The sequence below is a fragment of the Atractosteus spatula genome, chromosome 10 (genome assembly GCF_055471065.1).
Source record: "Atractosteus spatula isolate fAtrSpa1 chromosome 10, fAtrSpa1.hap1, whole genome shotgun sequence".
Classification (NCBI taxonomy): domain Eukaryota; kingdom Metazoa; phylum Chordata; class Actinopteri; order Semionotiformes; family Lepisosteidae; genus Atractosteus; species Atractosteus spatula.
Window position 1 is genome coordinate 6,413,758 of NC_142715.1, and position 10,336 is coordinate 6,424,093.

The following is a 10,336-nucleotide window of genomic DNA, read 5'->3' on the forward strand; positions in this document are numbered from 1 at the left end:
ATGTGAGAGGTAGCGGGATCGATGCCTGCATCCTCCAGGTCTGAGTTTGGAGCTCCGGGAGCCAAGTGCTCTCCTTTAGCCTCTGCGACTTCTGACAGGTGCTCCTCCATTGCGGAGAGAATGTCCTTCAGTTGTCAAGCGTTGAAGGGCCACACCTCCTTCCCAACCTCAGTCTGCACTGAGTGCATCTCCGGCATTTTCTCGTCCAATTTGTCAGCTTAGCATGTGAAAAGTATATCCGAGTGAAAACAGTGCTGATAATACTCTCACGAATTGTTAGAAGACGTGCTTTTGATCATCGATTGCTTAACAATCACATTCGTTCGACTTGAGCCATCAAGCTCGTAGTTTCCCTTCAAATCTTGAAAGCTGCCAGTGAGCACATCATAGTCTGCAGGACACCCCGTAACTTGAGTACTTCAACAGAAAGAAAAGCAGACAGCTCCACAAATATGCGAGGCGCAGAGAGCACAAGGCAAGCCGCACCCGTTTTGGTGGCTGAGAGAGGGCAGGTTTTGCTTCTGCATTTCCCAAGTAAGGACGCATGACAACAAGCGATCGCGGTGCTCATCTACGACATAGTGGTGATGAGTTTTCAGGACGTGTTCTTTTGAACGAGCAATGAGGTTGCCGTCTTGGACAGCTGACTGCACGCTCTCATTGTGCCACGTGATGAGTATTCACCAGGCTCGTTGAGTCATTAGTCACATTCCATCGTTTGCCATAAGCAGACGCTGCGAAGTGATGTGGATATCAGTTCCCAGTCTTGTGGACGAGGAGGAAAAGAGCACACAAGGGCTTGTCCGGGAGTTGAACCCGGGACCTCTCGCACCCTAAGCGAGAATCATACCCCTAGACCAACGAGCCACAGCAGTACTTTCTATTTCAATCTGTCAGTGAGTTTGAGGACGGGGGAGCGGCGTCATTCGCTCGTCCAGTCAGACCTTCATCAATTAGTCAAGAATGCCGCAATTACACGACTGCCTTGCAGACGAAGGGCAGTGAACTGCGCCCGGTAAGAGAGGAACAAGCGGCACTAGGCGACACCAAGGCATGAGTCCCAGTGAGGGGGGTTAGCTTGCGTGGTACAGTGCTCGCTTTGCATGCGAGAGGTAGCGGGATTGATTCCCGCATCCTCCAGGTGTGTGCTTAGAGCTTAATGTGCCGAAAGGTGTCCTTTAACCTGTGGTCACGCCTTGCGTGGAGAGTGTCGTGCAGCTGTCAAGCGTTTCGCAGCCACACCCCCTTTTCATCTTCTCTCTGGCTTAAGCGTCTCCGCCACTCTCTCTTGACATTTCATGTCAGCATGTCAGAAGTCCGAGTGACGTTTTTAATGGCTGAGTGAGGGCACGATGCTGAAGCAGAGAGGCCACTTCAGCCAGAGAGACTTGTGCTAGGTGAGTTCTGAAAGACGGACTCGCAACAGAAACAGACCAAAAATGTATCGGTGAGATCAAAAGGCAAATGCAACATCCAGCAGAGGGCGTCTAAAGATTAGGGAACAGGCGACTGAAATCCGTGTGAGGCAAACTTTCCGGTGTGTGTACTGCAGCTGGCCTCGTTGGCGTAGTTGGTAGTGCGTCAGTCTCATCATCTGAAGGTCCTGAGTTTGATCCTCACACGGGGCAACACTGCTTGCTCTTTTCAAACACTTGCGGCAACTGGTCGCTCATAACCACGTCTGGAATGCGTGACTAAAGAACATTCACATTCAGAAATAAGTCAAGAAATTTGCCATTACTTTCGCTCGCGCTGCTGTCAGCCTGCCCATGTTGCCAAAGAAAGATTCACTCGGCGTCAACATGACAGTACAGCGATCACTTGAAAACAATGTTCCACACTCCGTAAGCAAGAACTTCAGTGTTTGCAGTCACCCGATATGCCGATGGTCAAAGGAGCGCAAAACACGAAGCGTCAAAAGACAAGATGAGTTGATGGAAAGAGTGTTGAATTGATGAGCACAAAAGTTCAGCTCGTACAATAGGCAACGAAGGTCCCGGCGTCGTCATCGCACTTGAAAGGACTGCCTTGCAGACTAAGGGCAGTGGGAGGTTGTTGTTGTGAGATGGAGGCATTGGGATGGTGGGCCGAGATCTATTCTTCTTAAGGAATTCTTCATTGTGAAAGATCGGTCCACAGGTCATCTAAAGAACTTACAAATTTTTTGGACTCAGGGAATCATGTGCTACTGAAGGGAGTGAAGTGCTGAAACACATGACATGCCCCCTTGATCTCACATGCACAATTCTGCTGCAACATGCACAGCTACCGTCCACACCAGGCAGTGGGGCTTCAGCAGAATTTGCTACGCCAACTGCAAATACATATCCAGCTGCACACATATACATGGCTTCCTGTCCTTTTCAGGATCTCAAAAAAAAGCATAGCATGGTTTTCCTGCAACCTGATTGACAGCATCTCTCTCAGAATGTGCCCCGCTGCATTCATTGCTGAAGCAGGATGGAGGCTAACAGACATGCCAGAACAGTGAGGTTCAGTGATCTCTCCAAAATATTGTGGTTGTAGTGGAAGAAATATGGTTTAAATTGTACCTTGGTATTTCAAACTCTCTCTAGAATGTTATCCATTTATATTTTATTTTGACAGGAACTGTTAAAAGGCTAATGACACTAGATGAAAAGAGAAGAAAGAAAACACAACGTTTTGGCCGTTGAGCCTTCTTCAGGTGTGAGGGCTCCACGGCTGAAATGTTGTGTTTTCTTTCTTTTCTTTTAAGCATGGAATAGACCTATTACTTGTTCCTTTGCAGCCTACACATGCTGACGCAGCTCCCCACCTGAACTGCTAATGATACTAGATGCCTGGTAGTTTGTGGTACTTGGTTATTGTCTTATGTTTGCTCAAACTGCATATGTGTGATTGCATATTTTTGTGTATTTTCATATGTCAATATTTAATTCACTGACATTCCTGTATGCTTGGAAGGAAGTCAGATTGGATTTTGGCACAGGACACCTGCTCATATATGTTGATCTTTGTTGGGCTGGAAAAACAATGATAAAAAGTGAATGAAAAAAGATCTCTCCAACATTTCCCTTCTCTTGGCCATGGTTACACTGCCCTTTCTTTCCGTCTTTTGTCCTTCTACAAAGATTCCAGGGCTCTTTATCCACCATAATATCAGAAGCCAAAAATAATCATCTAATGTGTAAACAGCATTTGTAATGTTGGTAGCTGGAAGAGGTTAAGTATATTTGCAAGACTTTGATTACACCACAGACTTACTTTGTTGTTGTTAGTTTTTTTTTCTCTTTTAAAGGCTGTGCTGGACTGTACCACTATCATAGAAGATTTTTTCAGGACACATCGCAGTTCCATAGTAGAATTTATCAATAGTAGAATTCCATAGGACATTATTAATCAACATCTAACATTACCCAGTGTGAGACTCTGCCAGTAAACCTCAGAGCATTGAGTTCTCCACTGGTGAAGATGGCTTTCTGAAGTCATGAAATCCACTGCTGGGATGCCTGAGACAGTGATTGAATCCTGGCTGGAATTAGGCTCTCTGTTAGTGTTGATCTGTGGGAATTATGTGGTAAAAAGGGAAAACTCCTTTACTTTAGTCACTTTGAAAGTTCAAATGTACAGATCTTCAGAAACCCCAGTCTGAAGGATGAAGCAGGTTCTGCTCAAGGAGTTGCCTATGTTTTGCTTCATTCACTCCAAGCAGATAGTCCAACATTTGCCTTCTCTTGGCCACGATTACACTGCCCTTTCTTTCATCTTTGTACTTCTACAAAGATTCCAGGACTCTTAATCCACCATAATATCAGAAGCCAAAATTAACCTTCTAACATGTACAAATCATTTGCAATGAAAGGAGGTGGAAGGGTTTAAGAATGTTTGTAAGACCTGGTTGATTACCACACATAGACATACTTTGTTGTCAGTTTTTTTTCTCTTTGAAAGGCTATAGGAGGGGCGTGATGGACTGTACCACTATCATAGAAGATGCTTTTCTTCTAAGGACACTTCTGTAGCGGCAAGGCGTATTTAAAATACAGGAATTAAGTTTGCTGCTCCCTTGCCAGTCCCTCTCTCCCTCATCTCAGTGCAGCTGGATACAGAGAGGCCATTCCATCTGGTTCACATTTAAGGTGTTTTTCTAGCTGATAGAGTTTCCTGATAAGGAACAGCTCCCAGGGCTGAGATTCACCAGCCACCCTAATAAATGGTCAGCTCTGGCGCCTTGCTGTCTGGGAGATTCCATGGGAGAGTCTCATCCCAAGGTTTACAACCCTAAGGTCAGAGGTCATTGTTACTCATCCTCCACCTCAATCAGCCAATCAGGAACTGGTAGGGCAGGGTAACCCCACATGGGTCTCGAATGCCCGCGGAACTTTTAGCCACTGAACTACTGTAGTTCCTTCAGATAAAACAGGCAGCACAATGCCCAGAAGGTGCCCCTCCAGGACGTTCTCAGACTCAGCTTGGACAATCACGTGACGGCCAGTGTGTCCGAGTGCCAGGACTTAACTTTGTTCTAAGAGTCGAGAACGGAGGTTACCCGTGCATAACAAAAAGATCTGCCCGAGGTTAGCCCAGCTGACAGCCTCGTGAACCACCGGTACTCCACCGCCAAAGCTCGCCTGATCAACGAGTGAACTACGGTCGGAACTGTCGACAGCTGAATCTCAGGATTCAGGACTAGCACTACATCGGGAACGAACTGGTCTTCTTCCCATCTAAAGAGTGTGACTGGCTTGGACCCGCAGTCACTTTCCATGTGCACAAGCTCTGCTAGTTTCAGCCAACACTAACTAGCCGGTCTTCAAAGAGCATCAGCAGCGCATCGTAGCAGGAACCTCTCCCTCCTCTCCTTCTCGCCAGCCACACCGGCCACTGCCTGGCACCGAGCCAGAGAGCGCCGATTGCACACAGCAACAGCCTGCCACTGCTTCTTTGTGTCCGCGGGAGATCTGAATCCACACAGATTGGATGAGTATTCAACATTCTGCATTACAGCTCGAGAATTCAATTGTTACCTTAACCACAATTGATATCAATCTAATACCTATGAGTGATGTACTTGCTTTTGAGTATCTAGTGTAGAAGTTGTAATCCCAGTTCATTTATGAAACAGTCTAAATGAATGGTATACTGAATGTATGTCCCTCTTGGTTTGGAACTCTTCATGATTGAATATATACCTTTTGTATTCTGCTAAACCACACTTTTAAGATCTGTTATGTTTATATGTACATTTTATGTATTAATAAGTGTATTAGTATCTGTGTGTGTGCGTTGCTGAGTTATCCCACAAGGTTGGTTTTCTAATAGCCATCAAAGAATCATTTTGTGACTTACTGCTACAATTAATAATTGTCCCAGTAAATACACAAAACCCCTACACACGCATGGAAACCAATATTTACCTGCTAATCCAGAATGCAGCAGAGAACAGTTGGAGAGAAGGTTAGTATTGGTCGATACTGCATCACAGTGGTCAGTCTCTTCCCCCTCATTATGCAGGCTGACTTGTTCACGATGAACTGTGCTCCAGTGACAGTCAGCTGCAATCACTGACTCAGACACAGTGTTGATATACTGATGGCACTTTGGCTGATTTGGTTAACATGCTTCCTCTTAAACAGGAGATCCTGCGTTCAAATCCCAGCGGTGCCTTTCTTCCTGTCTTGTCTTACAAAATGTATCACTATGGATGATTATGTGCAGCTTCATTTTGTTTAATGCAAGTTTTCATTTTCTTTCTGGAACAACTTGCTTTTCATGAAATTCATACAGCTTGTGAAAGATGAAATACAAATCTTGCCTTGTATATCGCAGGCTGGTAAGAAAGAAGCATTATTTTCTTTTTTTTAATCAGAAGCTTGCAAATGGAGAAAAGGGACACACGTGAATCTCTGTTAATTGAAAGGTTAGTGATTTGAGCCCACCCAGAAATGCACTTCTCATTATTGCAATGTAAACCTCATCTCTACTTATTTGAATTTCTTAGCAAAACCTTAACCCACTTGATATTTGCAGGAAATGTGAATGTTTTTGTTAAACAATTAAGTACGTAAGTCAATATCACAGGGAATGGCCAATAATGACCAACATTCAAGGACATCATATTCATCCATGGACTTTGATCTTCGAATGGCTGGCAGAAGAATTAATTTATGCTCTCGTTGCATCCTTAGTTAGAATATTTTAAATTATGACACAGATTTGTTGGATAACTTGACAAGCAAAAAAGACAGTTGGACAGCATGATTATGTTAGGACTGTACATTTGTATTTTAATACTTTTGTATATTTATCTTAATTTTAATATACATGTAACCATAAATGCTGTTCTATGTAAATACATTTTGTTGTATTTTATCATATTTTAGCTGAGGGCACAAGGGGGTCTATTATACCTTGCAAAACTTCCAAGACAACTATAACAGAGGCTCATATTTTAATAAAATTTGCTTTAAAAGAAAACCAAAATTTTTACAATATCATCCCTCAATATCAACGTTCAAATGAAGGATTTAAAGAAGCAACAGCGATAGGAGAGTACATTGATTTTGGACCAATATTTGCATCTGAACAATCCTTCCTCCTGGAAAGAAGAAAAAACAGGTATGTTTTGAGTCTCATGATGATGCTCTTCTGGATAAAAACAAAACAGTGCAAATTTGTTTCTGATGTATTTTGGATAAAATTATAACTGTCATCGAAGAGAAATTTGATCAGTTGAATGCAGTCGAAACTTTCAAAATTTTATATGATGACAGGACGTACATTTAGGACTCAGTACCGATAACACTGCTGCTATTGATGGAGTAGAAACAAGTGATGTATTGGCAGTTTTATCTGAGGCAAGAAGTACTAGAACACCTCCTATAAAAATGTTAGGATTCAGAGCAAGAAATATTTTTCCACCTCACCCAATGGTATTGCATTAATGAGGCTGAAGCTGGCTTCTTATTCGCCAGCTTCTTCTTCTGCCGTAAATGCTGCTGCTGTGATGTTATGCCGCCTTTCGCCTGTAGATGGCTCTCTACAGTAATTTTTAAAAGTACTGATCGGGATGGATTACTGTACTTATCCTCAGTAAAGGGGAATATGTAAGTAGTGACTATCCAAATAGCATTTTTGTGTGAAACACATTTCAGAAAATTGTAAACCAATTTTCAAAACTCACAATAACACAAACACAATAAGTAAATAAGACAAAGGCAAAACATAAGTTCACAGGCACTTTCTGCATATTTACCATGACCTTGCCTTCTGATCATAAAAAGTCTTAAAATCTTGCATTTTACAAGAACTTTTTAATAGAAATGGGACATTTAGAACATGGCATATGAGAATATATGGTTAACCGAGCATAAGCAATGGGTGATGGCACTTTCTGCTTCTTGCTATAAACCTACCCCCTGGTTATAAAAACATCTAAAAATTCTGACACTGAGGTGTGAGAGACAATGGAACAGACTATCAAAATCCTGAATTTTTTTTAAATATGACCCTGTGAACATGGCATGTCCCTCCTTCCTCATTACCAAAACATCTCAATGTTCCGACACTATGTACATTTGTAATTACAACACTTCACTGTTGCATTTCTGAGTTGTGACATTGTGAACATGGCATGTAAAAGTATATAGAAAATCTAGATCAGAACAGGCCAAATGCAATTCATAGTGATTTATCATTTTCTTACTTTCTAAATGAAAAAAAAAACTTTTTCAGTGATTATGACACTTCGGTATGACATAAAATCTGCTTCAATGACAGAATAAATAATCATGGAAAAAATACCCACAGTGGACATTCATATTTGTGATTATAGAAATGTTAAATATCAGGTGAGTAGCTGCATCAGCATGCGTAGGCTGCAAAGGAACAAGTAAAGGGTTATTCCATGCTGAAAAGAGAAGAAAGGAAACACAACGTGTCGGCCGTGGAGCCTTCTTCAGGTGTTAGAAAGACAGGGCAGTATGCAAAGATAATTTTCTTTTTATCTTTGCTTACTGCAGTTTATCTTTGATGACAACATCAAAGACATTAAGGAATTCTTACGGCTAACAGCTCCACATCAACTTCCTTTTATAACTAACCTCATCAGATCTCTCAACTCCCAACTCTTCCAGTTTCTCACTTCAGAGAAGGATAAAACATCCAATCATCTTCTACAGAGAAAAACCATCAACACCCCTACCACCTCCACCAATCCTAACCTTGTTGTTACTATACCCTCTGAGCTTTCCCTTTCACCCCTTTGCATCCTCAGCTAACATATTTTAATATTACAACACAATTACAATAGATTGTATAGTATTTACAGTTTAAAATTAAGGTAAATATGTCAAAATATCAAAATCCAACTGCACAGTGCTAACAAAACAATGCTTGTCAAGTTCTCAAACAAATCTGCATTGTATTTTTAAAATATTTCAGCAGAGGATGTGACGGGAGTATAAATGACGATTCGACGATCATTTTTCATGGGTGAATATAGTTTTCTTGGGAGTTGCGATGTTGGGCATTATTGGACATTTTTGACACTTGTTGAACAGTCGCATTTCCTACAAATATTAAAATGGATATAGTTTAGCTGAGAAATCCAATCGACCTATGCGAAAACAATGTTTACATCGCAAAAGAAACCCGTCCCTGGGTGGATTTGAACCACCAACCTTTTGGACAACCGTCGAACGCGCTAATTGATTGCGCCACAGAGACTGACTGGTGGAGTCTTTTCTCGAATCAAAAAAAAATCTCTTACCGTTCTTTTTGCCAGCCGGTAATATTTCTTCTGCACTGATAACCAAGAACTGAATTTCATGTTTCGCAAGCTGTGTGAATTTCATCAAAAAACAAGTTTTCCAGAAAGGAAATGAACACATGCATTTAACGAAATCAAGCCTTTGTGAGTGCCCAAAATGGTACGTTCTGTACTAAAAGAAACAGAGAAATACACAGCTGGGATTTGAACCTAGGGTTTTTTGTTTAATAAAGAGGCACTTTAACCAACTAAGCTATGGTGACAGGACATCCGGCACCTTTTACAGCCACTTGGACACACCGCTCAGAGACATCTGCGTTCAGAAAGGGCTAAACCTGCTCTCAGAGCAAATTGCCTCTTTTACATACAGTAGCAGCCCCGACACTGAGAAACGAAGAGAACTGGCTTTTATCTGGCATTTTTCATGTCCAATGCGTTTGACATCTCCCAAGGGTGACAGAGTTCTTTTGCAACACTATTTCTTCTTCTTTTTTATTTCTGTACGCTTTGATAAAAAACGAGTAATCGTGCAAGGGAAAAATGTCTTTTTTTCATAGAGAAAAGTTGCACCAGGAAATGTTGTGTTGAGAAGAAGTGATTTAACATGATACGTGACCTAATTTATCGGAGCAAATGCTCACCCAGCAAGGTCTGGAGAGGTTGGAGAGTCTGGTGGATGTGATAATTATACGGTGTTGTGGAAGAAAACAGTCTTTCTTTGAATTCTCAATCAATCGGAATTTCAGTGCGAAACATAAACCCCTTGTCTGATTTAAAGAGATTATATTTTAAAACTCATAAAAAATCAGAAAACACATGTTTCTCACTTTGAAATTTTAGAAGGAGCGGTGCATTACTAGTAGCGGTGCTGAGCACACTATGGGGGAATTCAGGTTATGTAAAATGCCAGCGGTTTAATAAATAACGCGTCTGATTTCGGATCATAAGATTGTAGGTTCGACTTCTACCTGGCTCGTGTAAATTTTATTCAAGCTCATCAATAATAGATGTATATTATGTAATGAACCGCACCTGAAAGCAAACGTTGGGTCTGTTTCCTTTGTTTTCCAGCATGAAATTGCAAATCGTTACAAAAAGCACCTGCTAATGTCCAATACCGTTTTTTTTCAAATTACATTTTCAGGCTTCAGACACTTTTTAATAAAACAAAAGTGTCCAGAAACTCATTAACTTTCAGGTTTGCTTGAACCTGTATTAAAAAAAAGTTACTTGAAACTTTCGGGATTCCATTCTCTGATGTAGCTGTCTCTAAAGTTGGACGTGATGTTTAGCAGATGTGAACTGTGCCTTTTCTCTTCAAAAAAAAGAAGAAGTTCTTTTTTTCCCCTCAACTGCAATTCTGGAGACTGTAAGCCTGTGTGAGCTCCACACTGCGTGTCCTGTACTACTCTATTTTGTTTAGATTATCTATGTGGTGTACAGATAGAACTCAACTGCATGGTGTGAATTCCGTGTTCAGGACCTGAAAAACTAACAGATGACCTCAACGTAATTTGAACACGCAGCCTTCTGATCTGGTGTCAGACGCACTACCTTTGCGCCACGGTTGTCAGCGGCTTGGAA

The 10,336-nt window shown here is 41.6% G+C and overlaps 1 non-coding gene across 1 annotated transcript; it reads right to left on the reverse strand.

The window, feature by feature from the left end:
• Window positions 1–795: 795 nt before the first annotated feature.
• trnap-agg (transfer RNA proline (anticodon AGG)) lies at window positions 796–867 on the reverse strand. The gene has a single exon. It is a non-coding gene; the product is annotated as a tRNA-Pro (tRNA).
• Window positions 868–10,336: the final 9,469 nt, after the last annotated feature.